Genomic DNA, 14772 nt, shown 5'->3' with positions numbered 1-14772 from the left:
ATAAGAGAGGAGATTTTGATAGCAAGAGGAACAAGGAAAGTGGAATAATCGTTGCCAGATGGCTAGATAATTCTACAGTAACACTTGCTTCCACAAGCCATGGTATCAGCCCAGTCAGCTCCGCTGCCCGATACTCTAGACAAGAGAAGAAAGGAATATTTGTACCTCAACCTAATGTAATTGGAGAATACAACAAAAATATGGGAGGAACTGACCGAGTGGATGAAAATGTAGCGTTATATAGAGTGAGTGTCAGAGGAAAGAAATGGTGGTGGCCAATTTTACATGGCTTCTAGATATCTCTATACATAATGGGTGGCTTCTTCATAGAAAGACTAGTATAAATATGCCTCAGTTGCACTTCCGGCGCTACATTGTGTAATGTTACATGACTTCTAATGCTGCAGTACCAAAAGGTCCTGGACACCCTGTAGGCAATTCAAACCAAGGCAGAGTGCTGCATGATATTAGATATGATGAAACAAATCATCTCGTAGCCATGGTGCCACAGGAAAAAGAAGACGCTGTGCGGTGGAAAACTGCAAAGGAACCCCAAGAACGATCTGCTGCAAATGTGATGTTGGTTTGTGCACAGAATGTTTTGTGCCATATCACAGAAAGTGAGTACTGTCGCCTGAACTTTATGTAAATCACTTACAGTGTATTATTTTACTTGCTGTCATATATTCTGCCTAAAATGTTTGTTCTGCCTAGTGTGACATACATGTTATGCCCTTTTTTGTTTCAATTATTGATTATTTTTTGTTTTGATTGTTGTATTGCTTTTCTTTGATGCCAATAAACACATAAATATCTAATTTGTAGAAATCGGAAGAAAAAATAATTCAGGCAGAAATGGGTTAATTTTGTAAGGAAGTCCCACAACCTTTTAGGAAAAGCAAACGTTGAAAAAAAATTACGTGCACGTGGACCCTCTCCAGGCTTAATATCTGTTTCACAACATGGTGCCTCTACTTACTACGCTAGCCTGTAGCTTTGGCAAGTGTGTCTTCGCATTTTTATGTTATAGTCTTCTATAAGCTTTATTAATTTACATATTTTTCATGAATCTGTAATGTAACGTTGCATTAAAATAGCTTATTCTCATAATAAGCGAGTTATTACGCGGTAATAATTTAATATGAAAATTCTGTAACCACCAATATGACGCTTCCCGTCGTTTTATTACAGCTAATAGTAGCAATAACGTTAGCGAGATATTCAATGTAATAATGCTGAGGAACAGCATTTATTTATGGCGTGTCACATGTAACATAAAATTCACTGAATAGAGGATTCTACCGAACAGGACAAACACAGTAAGGCATCTTGCTTTCTGTTGGTGTGAAGCTTTCTGCTTGTGACGTAGGGAGACTTCTCGAGTTCTATCGGTTCTACTTTATGTGACACATCGTCGAAATATCGTAGAACCCATTTTGTTTTACACTTGACGAATGGCTCCTCAACGTGAAATAGCGGGAAGTGACACCACAAAACTCGTAGAGCACCATGTTAACGTTAGCTAACTCGTCTCGTCTGCTGACGGTTTAAGACAGAGGCAGCCAAGATTTCGGTTTGTGGGCTGTGCGCGGGCACGGGTGCCAAAGTACTCAGCCTCGCTCCACATTTCCCCCACCACCACGCCACACTGTCTGAACGTGAGGAGGGCGAAGAGGGAAAACTGGGAACGCGCCACTACAAGTGGCAGTGCAGTGGCGCTGCAATCCACTTGGTTCTATTTATCACATTTCTCAACAACATAGGTCACAAACAAAACTAATTTTCATTACTATTTAATTATTTTTGGCACACTGAAGACATAATTTTTATCTGGTAGAAACTATCGGCATACCGACAGACGCAGAAAATTTCACGCAGTTTCGCACTTAGGTTGCCATATAATCGTGACATTTAGCTTCATAGTCGAAAAAAGGTGTTTCACACAAACATGTCGATCGAGACGTTGTAGCACTTACAGCCTCATTATGGAGACTTGGAAACTACCAGAGGAAAGCAAACTGTGTTCCAATTCCAAACGCCGAAATAGTTTATGACAGTTCAGTTGCTATTATTGTGGGATACTGACCTGAATGACCATCTTGTAGTTATACTGGACCCCCCTCCTCTCCACCAGAAGAAAAAATTATCTACAACCCTGCATATACCGATACCTTCAAATGGCTTTGTAGCCAGAAATCCAGTGGACTTAGATCCGGTGAACGGGGATGCCATACTACAGGACCTCCTCGACTAATCCAGCACCCATTAAAAGTTGTGGTGAGGTACTGTCGCTCGATCCGTAGAAAACGGGATGGTGTCCCGTGGTGCATAAGCCACAGTCGTTCTTCTGCAAGAGTAACGTTCTGCTCCATGGCTGACAGCTAAATTACGTCAAATGATGACTGATAGGGATGCTGCCCACAGGCGTTTCAAGGCAGATCCGAAACCCGAGCGTTTCGAAGAATACAGAAAGCTACGGAACAGAGTGAAACAATGCATTCGCAATGCTAAAATCAGGCACGCTCGCTCTCTTGTATGCAGCGATCTGACGCCCGCGACTCTATGGAAGAATCTCCGTAGCTTGGGGGTCGGAAAGGCAAAATCGGAAACTACTTTTCATGTGTCAGCTAACGAATTAAATGAATTCTTCTCTGCACCCCTGAATACCAGCACGGCTGATAATTACCGTCCACAAGAATCCCCAAACAGGATAACTAACAATGATACCTTCCATCTAAAACATGTAACAACAAATACGACAAGAAAAGCAATAATGAGAATCTCTTCTGATGCAATAGGAAACGACAGTATCGGTATAACCATGATTAAGAATGTTGCCGATATCTTAGTACCTGTCTTAACTGACATATTTAATTTTTCCCTCGTGAACGGAATATACCCCACTGCATGGAAAAGAAGCATAATTCGACCCATCCCTAAGATCGAAAACCCGCAACTGCCTAGTGATTACCGACCAATTAGCATACTGCCTGCACTCGAATATATTGTTCATGACCAAATCACTGAACACTTGCATGAATTCAGCCTATATGACAAATTTCAATCCGGTTTCCGTAAACATCACAGCACAAACACTGCTCTAATTAAAGTAACAGATGACCTGAAATGTGCCATCGACAATCGAAAGGCAACAATATTGACGCTACTGGACTTCAGCAAAGCTTTTGACACTGTTAACTTTGACATATTGCTCAGAAAAATGCAACAGCTTAATTTCTCTGATAGTGCAATGAGATGGTTTGAAAGCTACTTAAAAGACAGACAGCAATGTGTTGTCTGCGTAAATGAAAAATCTTCCTGGAAACATGTTTCCTCGGGAGTGCCACAAGGATCAGTCTTAGGACCACTTTTGTTTTCTTTATATGTCAACGATATTTCGTCGGTTCTGTCCTCATGTAAATATCATTTCTATGCCGACGACCTCCAGCTCTACCTAAGCGTCAGACCTGAAGACGTAAACACTGCAATCGCTCAGATGAATGATGATATGTCTTCGCTAGTGACATGGGCGAAAAGCCTGGGGCTTAAACTAAATGCAAAAAAGACGCAAGTAATCTTAATAGCCCATCAGAAATTAATAAGTTCAGATTTCCGCGAACGGCTACCTCCTATTCTGCTCGACGGTACTCCAATACCATATCAGAAAACAGTGAAGAACTTGGGTGTAACTTTGGATGAGCATCTCAACTGGGCGGAGAATACAGTCGCAGTGGGCCGAAAGACGTCTGCTTGTCTCTATGCTCTCAAAAAGTTTCGGAACATATTTCCACAGGACTTGAAACGCCAGCTCGTGCAAGCACTCGTTCTACCGAACCTCCACTATTGTGATGTGATTCAACAAGGCACGAGTAGTGAAAACAAAAGACGGCTAGAGCTAACCATGAATGCCTGTGTGCGTTACACTTGCAACATTCGCCGATATGATCATGTTAGTGCTTCATACTCCGAGCTAAAGTGGCTGCTGCCGGACAAATTGCGTGACTACCACACTCTATGTCTACTTCACAGACTCCTCGTCGCGCAAGCACCCCAGTACCTTGCTTCAGAGATTAAAAACCTGTCATGTCATCATAATCGAAACACGAGGTCACTCTTATTTGGTATCCTAACTGTGCCCACTCACAAAACAAATACTTTTGCAAACTCATTCTCAGTTGCCGCTGTCCACCTCTGGAACAAACTGCCCCTTACCTTGCGCAAAATTCAATCTCCTGCTGCTTTTAAGAAGAAGTTGAAGTATTTCCTACTATCATCCTCATAAAGTTCTCCACAAAATTAATGTACCAGGCCAATCCTCTCATCTGTCAAATAGCAAAGCTAGCGTCTCCTATCTGGCTCCTGAGATGCCTTCCTCTTCATCTATCTCTATTAGCCACGCAATCTTCTTTTCCTTTATATTTCCTTAATTATGTTTCATCATGTATCTCTATTCTTCTCCTCCCTTCACCATGAGTCTCCCTCATACTCCCTGCTGCCAGCACTCCTATCTAAAATCTGTCTCTTCCATAATGTCTTATTATAACAGTACTTATGATCTACGAATATAAACTCCATGTGTATGTATTTTTCCAGGTGTACCTTTCTAATTATTTATTTCACTCTTTGTACTAGATGTAGTTTAAAATGCCTACTAAAACGTATGAATGTAAAATAAGTAGAATGCCTGGTTAGATGTAAGAGAGGGCCTGATGGCCCTAATCTTGCCAGGTTAAATAAATCAATAAATAAATAAATAACGTTCTCCAATAGTGCTGATGATTCATCGATGATAAACGGCACCACTTAATCTGTTTTTCATGAAAAGTAAGCCCCGTGAGTTGGTCACTGACATTTCCCGTCCACTGAAGCTATCGTAATGACTCAGCTCCATGAGTATTCGATAATAAGCATCTGGTGGCCAACGTGAGTATTGTGGTAATTTCTTGCAACGGCTTACACCACCGAATATAAGACATTACTCGTCACAAGTGAAATGGCCCTTACCTCAACGGGCACTGATTTCCAGACATATCGTTACAGGAACTTTTCTTCAATACTGCCTCTGACACTTTCTACTAATCACGCAGTACAGAATTACTAACATCACTAGATCTACAGCAATCTCCACAAGCCTCCTAACGGTGTGTGGCGGAGGGTATTTCTGGTACCCCTAACTGATTCTTCTTACCATGTTCCAATCACGAATGGCGCGTGGGAAGAATGATTATCAGTGATCCTCTGTATTAGCTCTAATGTCTCGTATTGTCTTGTCGTGGTCATTTCCCGAGATGTATGTGGGAGAAAATAATATGTTTCCCGACACTTCCTGGAAAGTGCTCTCTCGAAATTTCGGTAGTTAACCTGTCCATTATGCTCAACGCCTCTCTTTTAACGTCTGCCACTGGAGTTTCTTCAGATCTCTGTAATGCGCAGGCGCTAACTAAACGACCCCGCCACGAAACGCTCGGCTCTTCGTTAGGTTTTCTCTATTTCTTCTATCAGGGTATTTCTGGTACCCCTACCTGGTAAGGAACCCAGACTGAGAACAATACTTAAGAAACGGTCGAACAAGTGCCCTGTAAGCCACTTCGTTCGTTGATCACTTACATTTCCTTAAGATTCTTCCTATGAACCTCAGTATGGCATCTGCTTTTCCTACTATACCTGTTATTTAGTCATTCTACTTAAGATCGCTCTGGATAGTTGCTCCTGCATATTTTACAGTAGATACTGTTTCCATGAATTTGACGTCAATAATGTAGTTGTACAATAGTGGATTTCTTATCCTTTGTATGCGCAATATGTTACATTTATTTACACTCATTGTCAACGGCCACAACTCAACCATTCAGCAATCATCTGTAGGTCATTCTGCAAATTCGCTACTGTCTTCTGGCGTTGCTACTGCACAACCGAATCATCTGCAAAGTGGCTTAAAGATCTTGCGATGCTTTTCACTAGGTCATTTACATACACCGACGGGAAAAAATAGCAATGTAATTAACACAGATAATGAAATTTCGGGAACACATGTGTCTAGATAGCATGTTGAAGTGATTAACATTGTGAGATCAAAGGTTAATGTAAGTTCGAGATAAGCCATTGCAAATGCGAAATGCTGGTACATTAATAACGGATGTGACCGTCAGAATCTTGAATGCAAGCATGGAAACGTTCGTGCATTGTGTTGCACAGGTGCCGGGTGTAAATTTGTGGGATGGAGTTCCATGCTTGTTGCACGTGGTTGGTCAATATAGGGACGGTTAATGCTGGTGGCAGCGCGGGTTAGCCGCGTGGTCTCAGGCACCTTTCCACGGTTCTCGCGGCTCCCCCCATCTGAGGTTCGAGTCCTCCCTCGGGCATGGGTGTGTGTGTTGTCCTTAGCGTAAGTTACAATAGATTAAGTTAGATTCACTAGTGTGTAAGCCTAGGGACCGATGACGTCAGCAGTTTGCTCCCATAAGAACTTACCACAAATTTCCAGATTTCCAGTGCTGGTTGTGAATGACACTGGAGTTATCATCCAATGGTGTCCTATACGTGCTCGACTGGAGGCAGATCTAGTGATCGAGCAGACTAAGGCAGCATTGAGACACACTGTAGAGTATGTTGGGTTGCAGCAGCGGTATGCGGCCGAGCGATATCCAGTTGGTAAACACCCCCTGGAATGCTGTTCATGAAATGCAGCACAATAGGTGGAATCACCAGACCGAAGTATAAATTTACAGCAGGGTGCGTGCCATAATCACAAGAGTGATCCTGCTGTCGTACAAAATCGCAACCCAGACCATAACTCCAGGCGTGGGCCTAGCGTGCAGGCAGGTTGGTTGCAGGCCCTCAACTGACCTTCCAACCAACACATGACCATCGCTGGCATCGAGGCAGAACCGCTTCCATCAGAAAAAACAACAGACTTCCACACAGTCATCCAATGAAGTTTCACACCACTGAAGTCGCAGATGGCTGTGGTTTGGGGTCAGGACATCTGGATCGGAGCTAGCTTTGAAGTAACCGATTTACAATTTGTGTCACTGTGGTGCGAACTGCTGCTCAGATTGCTGCTCCAGGCGCAGTACGATGCTCCGAGCCATATACCGAACACAATGGTCTTCGCTTTCGCTAGTGCCATGTGATCGTTCGGAGCCCTGTCTTCTTGCGACCGTACATTCTCGTGATCACCGCTACCAGCAATCATGTACAGTGTCTATATCCCTGTCAAGTCTTTCTGCGGTATCGCAGAAGGAATGGCGTCTTTGTCCCCTTAAAGGCATTCTGACTAACATCAACTCACCGCGTCCAAACTCTAACTTTCACGACCGCTACAGCGTGTATTTAAAGCAAACCTTATTCGCATCTTCATAGTGGCAATACTAGCGTCACTTTTATGCGACCAGCGTGAAATTTGAGTAGACGTCAACTTTCAGATGTAGAAACACGGCTCATAGCTTTTGCTTCTATCGCACAACTCCTTCCTAGTGTTGTGATATTTTTTTCCTTCAGTGTATACTGTAAACAGTAGCGGTCCGATCACACTTCCTTGGGTTACTCCCGAAGTTACCTTTACATCTGTCGATTTTGTCCCGTTAAAAACGTCGTGTTGAGTTGTATCTTCAAGTAAGTCTTTAACCAGTTGAAAACCTGGTCCGCTACTCGATAAGACCGTTTCCTTTTTTTCACTAAGTGAACATTGCAGGACCGTGTCATATGGCTTCCTGAAATGAAGGAACACGGTATGAAACTTGAGCGCCGATGTCTGCAGCGCTGTGGGTCTCATCGAGGAATAGAGCGAGCTGACTTTTACAGGATATCTGTTTGCGGAATCCATGTTCATTTCTATACAGGTTGTTTCGCAATACATGTTACAAACTTTTAGAAGTTGTAGAGGGGACTTGGTAGATCAAGTTCTGTTAGGAACCCATGTCCGGAACGTCGTCCAAGGACGCTACAGAGCGTCGAAGTTACAGGCGCCGGCGCTTGTATCTATATACGGGGTGATTCTGTGATGACGTTAGACTTTCAAGGATGATGGAGAAGGATAAATGGATCAATTTTAGGTAAGGGTGCCTGTACCGGAAACGAACGAGTCAAAAGCTATAATCGAAAATCATTCTGGTACCTTTGACAGTGGATACACGTGCCGGTACCGTTGTTCCTAAGAATGCAGGTTAAGCAACTCTCAGAGGTGGTAGTATGGACCAAAACAAGAAAAAATGTATAGTAAACATGGGGTCTAAAGTGCAAATCTTAAGAAACATGAGAATTTGTTAAATAGACGAGATGTGTTTCACACTAGCGAGGATGAACAAGTGCTCATTTTTTCTTGTCTTGATCCATACGACCACCTCTGAAAGTTACATACCTTACATTCTTAACAACAGTACCGGTACATGTATTTCAATGTCAGATGTACCAGAACGATTTTCGCTTATAACTTTCGATTCGTCCGTTTCCGATTCATGGACGCTGTAACGTTGTAGCTTTAATTTGGTATGAAGAAAGCGGTACTGATGGGACAATGAAACCGGGTTGAAAGCTGTGAGCTGTCTGGGGAAGTTAATCTTGCATTACTAAGCAACTGTTTCATCAGATATCTAGTCCAGGTTTACCAAATTCCCAAACAGACTAACATTAATGATAATCTTTTAATAGTCATACAACAACCGGTAATATATATATAAAAGGGAGAATTTAAATAAAAAGAAAGAAATCAGTTTGTATTTGGAAATTTATTTTTAAGATTGGTCATGAAATTTCAGCATATTAAATTTTATTCGTAACAAGCTGGTGCCTTATTTAGGATGGTGAAAATCTTACGGAACACATCAAATATGGAGCCATGATTGGGAGTCTGCATACAACACAGCATTCATAAAACAACACACAAAGAACGTTGAAACGCATGCAAGAGAAAGTTAACCACTACAAACAGATTCAAATTTTTACCCAAAGAAATTACGTTCGAAGCACAATCCTGTCCGTCATGTAATTACCACACACTGGTATACTAAATTCATATTAACTCTTTGTGAAATCTTCGCGAAAAGAATAGCTGAGGGCTACTTTGATGATTACACCACATGCTTCACGTGGTCAACTTGGTTTACACAAAGCGTATCACTCCACAATAATTTTGATAATTAAAATAAATTAGATCGAAAAGCAAATTACAAAAGAAAAACCTCGAACTGGTTACTAACGTCTTACTGTTAACCTGACGGGTCAAACAGTTATATAAGCACGTGGTACTGGTCTCACAAAGTACACCCCACGTGGGTTGAACATAAAGAAAAGTTGCTATATTGAAAATATTGTCAAGACGAGACGTTATAATCACACAAGCATTCGCATTTAAGATTGATGATGCTAGTTAGAGTTACTGACCAACACGTGGTTCCACTTTACTCATAAAGTAGTGACAAAGCAACTACCGGAAAATAATATGAACTTCACACGAGAATTACACTACGCTGCAATTTAAGATAACCTTAGATATTTTAGAGCTAACCCGAAATAAAGGTGATTAAATTCTCAGTTAGGCTGAACTTAACAAATCCATTGTCCCACGGACTTAGCAGACACGCGCTTAGCCGGAGATCTTACCATTTCAGACGCTCGCCACCGCCAGACTGCAACTGCCTACTACCAGACTGCAACTGCCTACTACCGAGCGTGCTTCCCTGAGGGTGGCTCACAAAGACAAACGGAAGGGGCCAGAGGGGCAGCTTCCTATACCAACATGACAACGGACGGACAGGACCATACTAAGGATAGAAACCTCTCTGCTTTAAGAAAGCGTAGCTACCTGTTCCCACGTTGGTCCTACTGTTCTCTAGCAGACAGCCTTGTCTGCTACCCTCAAGCATGCAACTACAAACACATTTGATCATTCATCCTCTCACACAGAAGGGAGGGGGGATGACAGTATCTTATCATATAGAGTATATAACAGAAAGCGGATGTAGGTTCCGTATGAGACTGTGTGACATGAATTACATATAAACTGTGTTTTAAAGTGTAGTAGTGTGACAGATCGTTCTTGTTTACGTGTAAAAGTAACACGTTCCACTACTCAGTCTCCTCCCAGATAGTCAGAAACGCCACAGTAAATTTAGAAGAGGAATTTATTCCATAAATGACAACAGATTTAAGAAATCAAACATGAAAGGAATCCAACAGAGACCTTTCAACGCTTACCTGAAACTGATACTTTTATCCTTGTCCATCATTTCTAAACTTTGTAACATCATCACGGATTCACCCCGTATATACTGGGTGATCAAAAAGTCAGTATAAATTTGAAAACTGAATAAATCACGGAATAATGTAGATAGAGAGGTACACATTGACACACATGCTTGGAATGACATGGGATTTTAGTAGAACCAAAGAAATACAAGCGCTTCATCTGATCAGAATAGCAATAATTAGCATAAGAAAGTAAGACAAAGCAAAGATGATGTTCTTTACAGGAAATGCTCAATATGTCCACCATCTTTCCTCAGCAATAGCTGTAGTCGAGCAATAATGTTGTGAACAGCACTGTAAAGCATGTCCGTAGTTATGGTGTGGCATTGGCGTCGGATGTTGTCTTTCAGCATCCCTAAAGATGTCGGTCGATCGCGATATACTTGTGACTTCAGGTAACCACAAAGCCAATAATCGCACGGACTGAGGTCAGGGGACCTGGGAGGCCAAGCATGACGAAAGTGGCGGCTGAGCACACGATCATCACCAAACGACGCGCGCAAGAGGTCTTTCACGGGTCTAGCAATATGTTTTTTTTGGTTCTAATAAAACCCATGTCATTCCAAGCATGTGTGTCAATTTTTAACTCTCTATCTACATTATTCCGTGGATTATTAAGTTTTCAAATTTATACTGACTTTTTGACCACCCAGTACATACATTTGCCGGCGCTGGCGCCTGTAACTTTTGACGATCTTCAGCTTCATTGAATGAAGTTTCCAAGTCCCCTCTATAGCATCTAGAAGCGTGTAAAATGAATTGTGGAACAGCCTGAAGAGGAGGTTTTTTTTCACCAGGCTTCACGGTCGCAGATTGAATTTTTTGAGTGGGTAATTAAAACTCTACTAACGCTCCATGTTGGGATATAGTCCATTGTCTACCTTCCAGAGTCTGAAAAACGGGCCGAAGCGTATACAGCGATCGTTGCCCGCCCCTGTGCCGGTTCCTGCGCAAAGCCACATACAGCTCTTACGACATACGTGAAACATCCTGTGTTTTTCTCATATCAGAGTCGCATACATTGTGAGAACAACTCACTTTTGGGCTCTAGGAGTGATGTCGCCCCATCGCCTTATCCGTTCGAGCGGAGACTGGGACATGCTGGGCGCAGTGGATGACTTGGAGCGGCGTGCTATCAGGAAGCTGACCTTGTGCGGCGTGAGTGGGTGGGCGCGCGGTCAGTACGCAGATGGCCCGCTTCCGCTGAGTCGCTCCCTCGCGCCGCTCTCACAGGGGACCAGCGGAGGCGCCTGCGCGCCGAGGACGGAGCGCGGCGGGGCTGTTTTTATGCCGCGGCGGCGGCGCCGGCCGCGGCCGCATCCTCCCGTCAGCTGATCGGAATCCGCTCGCTACTCCGGCCGCGGAAACGCTGAAGGTTAGCGCCAGCGTTCGTTTCTTGCAGGGCCATCTGCCTCGCTCTACTCCGCGGGCCCCAAATGTACACTGTAGGGTGTTACAATAACTGCAAATTAAATTACACTTTTTCTCGTACACAATATAGCAGGTAGACTACGTGAGTAAATCTGCATGCAACCTGCGAGTTACAGGCTGCAGAATTTATTAAACTGAGCTGCCCGCTCCAGCAGCATGAACGGTTCTAATACGGCTGGCCATTGAGTCGAACTAAGCCTGAATGCCAAATCTTTTTTCTTTGGGAGCGAGGAGGAGGGGGTGAGAGGCGGTAGTCATTAGTATTCTGGCTGGTTTGTTGCGGCACGATACGAATCCCTCTCCCGTGCCAACCTGTTCATCTCACAGTAGCATATGCAACCTATGTCCACAATTTGTTGCCCGATGTATTGCAATCTGTGTTTTCCTCTAAGTATTTATCCTCTACAGAGTCCTCTAGTACCATGGATATTATCCTGTGATGTCTTAAAACATGTCCTATTATCCTGTCCCTTCTCCTTGTCAATGTTTTCCATATTTTCCTTTCTTTGCTGATTGTGAGGAGAACCTTCTCAATCCTTACCTTATGAGTCATACTGATTTTTGAACTCTCTTCTGTAGCAATACATCTCAAAAATTTTTATTCTCCACCCATCCGGTTTTCCACCTGTTCGTAATTCGTTACCATACACTGCTGTGCTCCACACGCACCTTCTGAAAAATTCCTTTCTCATGTTAAGATCATGTTTGATACTAGCAGACTTCTTGTAATCGGGAATGCCCTATTTGCCTCTGCTAGTCTGATTTTTATGACCTCCTTGCTTCGTACGTCATAAGTTACTTGGCTGCCAAGGTAACAGAATTCCCTGGCTTCGTCTATTTCGTGATAAGTTTCCCGCTATTCTCATTTTTGCTACTTATCACTACTTCCGTCTTTCTTCGATTTACTCTCAGTTCATATTCTGTACTCATTAGACCGTTCATTCCATTGGATAGATCTTACAATTCTTCTTCACACCCACTTGGGGATAAGAATGTCGTCAGACAATCATATCATTGATAGCTTTTCACCCTGAATTTAAATCCCATTATTGAATTTTTCTTTTATTTCGTGATTGCTTCCTCGACGTATGGATTGAATAGCAGGGACAGAAGACTCCGTCCTGGTGTTACCCTTTTTTTATCCGAGCACTTCGTTCTTGCTGTTCCGGTTTTCATTTTTGTACGTGTTTTATATTACCCATTTTCCCTCTATCTTACTTCTATTATTCTCAGAATTTCGGACAAAAATAGGCTGTGGTTTGGCGAGCAGGCTATTCATTTCTCTTCCGTATAAAGCTCTGCACCAAGATTGTTACCTCGCGGCTCGAGACAGATACACGACTTCAACATATGGATACAACGTTGGGATCTACCCTGACAGGGCCGTTTAATAATCTACGCTAAGAGGTAATTAAGGGCTATACACCAATTCTTATTAGTGCTCTCTCTCTCTCTCTGTCTGTCTGTGTGTGTGTGTGTTTTGTGGTTTATTGGCGCTGTGTGTCTGTGTGTACTTGAGGTTTGTCCGGAACCGCGCTGCTGCTACGGTCGCAGGTTCGAATCCTGCCTCGGGCACGGATGTGTGTGATGTCCTTAGGTTAGTTAGGTTTAAGTAGTTCTAAGTCTAGGGGACTGATGACCTCACATGTTAAGTCCCATAGTGCTCAGAGAGCCATTTTAACCATTTACTTGTGGCTTATTGGTGCTCAACCATGAGATTGTCAGCCCCATACTGAACTAATTAGAATCGAATGCGGTTAACGCGCCAAAAACATTAAAAATAGCTAAAATACACTCTTATTTAATACGGCGTTACACTCACTCTCTCCCACATTGACCCACGTTCACTCGCACAATCACGTTTTCACGCTACTTGTAAGATGGTGTACATTTGGTCAAATGCACAAATATTTTCTGTCAGAACGTAGATAATATACCGAAGAGCCAAATAAACTGGTACACCTGTCTAATATCGTATGGGGCTCCGGCGAGTACGCAGAAGTCCCGCAACACGCAGTGGCATGGGCTCGACTAATGTCTGAAGTAGTACTGGAGCAAACTGACACCATGAATCCTGCAGGGCTGTCCATAAATCCCTAAGAGTGCGAGGGGTGGAGATCTCTTCTGAACAGCACGTCACAAGGCATCACCGATAATGTTCATGTCTGGCGAGTCTGGTGGCCGGCGAAAGTATTTAAACTCAGAAGAGTGTTCCTGGAGACACACTCTAGCAATTCTGGACGTGTGGGGTGTCGCACTGTCCTGGAATTGCCAAAGTCCGTGGGAATGCACAATGGGCATGAATGGATGCAGGTGGTCAGACAGGACGCTTACAAACGTGTCACCTGTCACAGTCGTATCTAGACGTATCAGGGGTCCCACATCACTCCAACTGCACACGCCCCACACCATTACAGAGCCTCCACCAAATGCTGACATGCTGGTCTATGGATTCATGAGTTTGTCTCCATGCACGCTCAATACAATTTGATACGAGACTGGTCCGGCGAGGCAAGATATTTCCAGTCATCAACAGTCCAATGTCGGTGTTGACGGGCCCAGACGAGGCGTAAAGCTTTGTGTCGTGCAGTCATCAAGGGTGCACGAGTGGGCCTTCGGCTCCGAAAGCCCACCTCGATGATGCTCCGTTGAATGATTCGCACACTAACACATGTTGAAAGCCCAGCATTGAAATCTGCAGCAATTTGCGGAAGGGTGCCCTTCTGTCACGTTGAACGATTCTCTTCAGTCGTCGTTGATCTTGCAGGATCGTTTTCCTGCCGCAGCGATGTCGGAGATTTGATGTTTTAGCGGATTCCTGATATTCATGGTACACTTGTGAAATGGTCGTATGGGAAAATCCCCACTTCATCGCAATCTCGGAGGTGCTGTCTCCCATCCTCGTGCGCTGACTGTAACACCACGTTCAAACTCACTTAAATCTTGATAACCTGCCATTGTAGCAGCAGTAACCGTTGTAACAAGTGTGCGAGATACTTGTTGCGTTGGCGACCGCAGCGCCGTATTTTGCCTTTTTACATATCTCTGTACTTGAATATACATGCTTATACCAGTTTCTTTGGCGCTTCAGTGTAC

This window comes from Schistocerca nitens, chromosome 4 (genome assembly GCF_023898315.1).
Source record: "Schistocerca nitens isolate TAMUIC-IGC-003100 chromosome 4, iqSchNite1.1, whole genome shotgun sequence".
NCBI lineage: Eukaryota > Metazoa > Arthropoda > Insecta > Orthoptera > Acrididae > Schistocerca > Schistocerca nitens.
Note: the sequence above shows the minus strand (reverse complement) of the source record.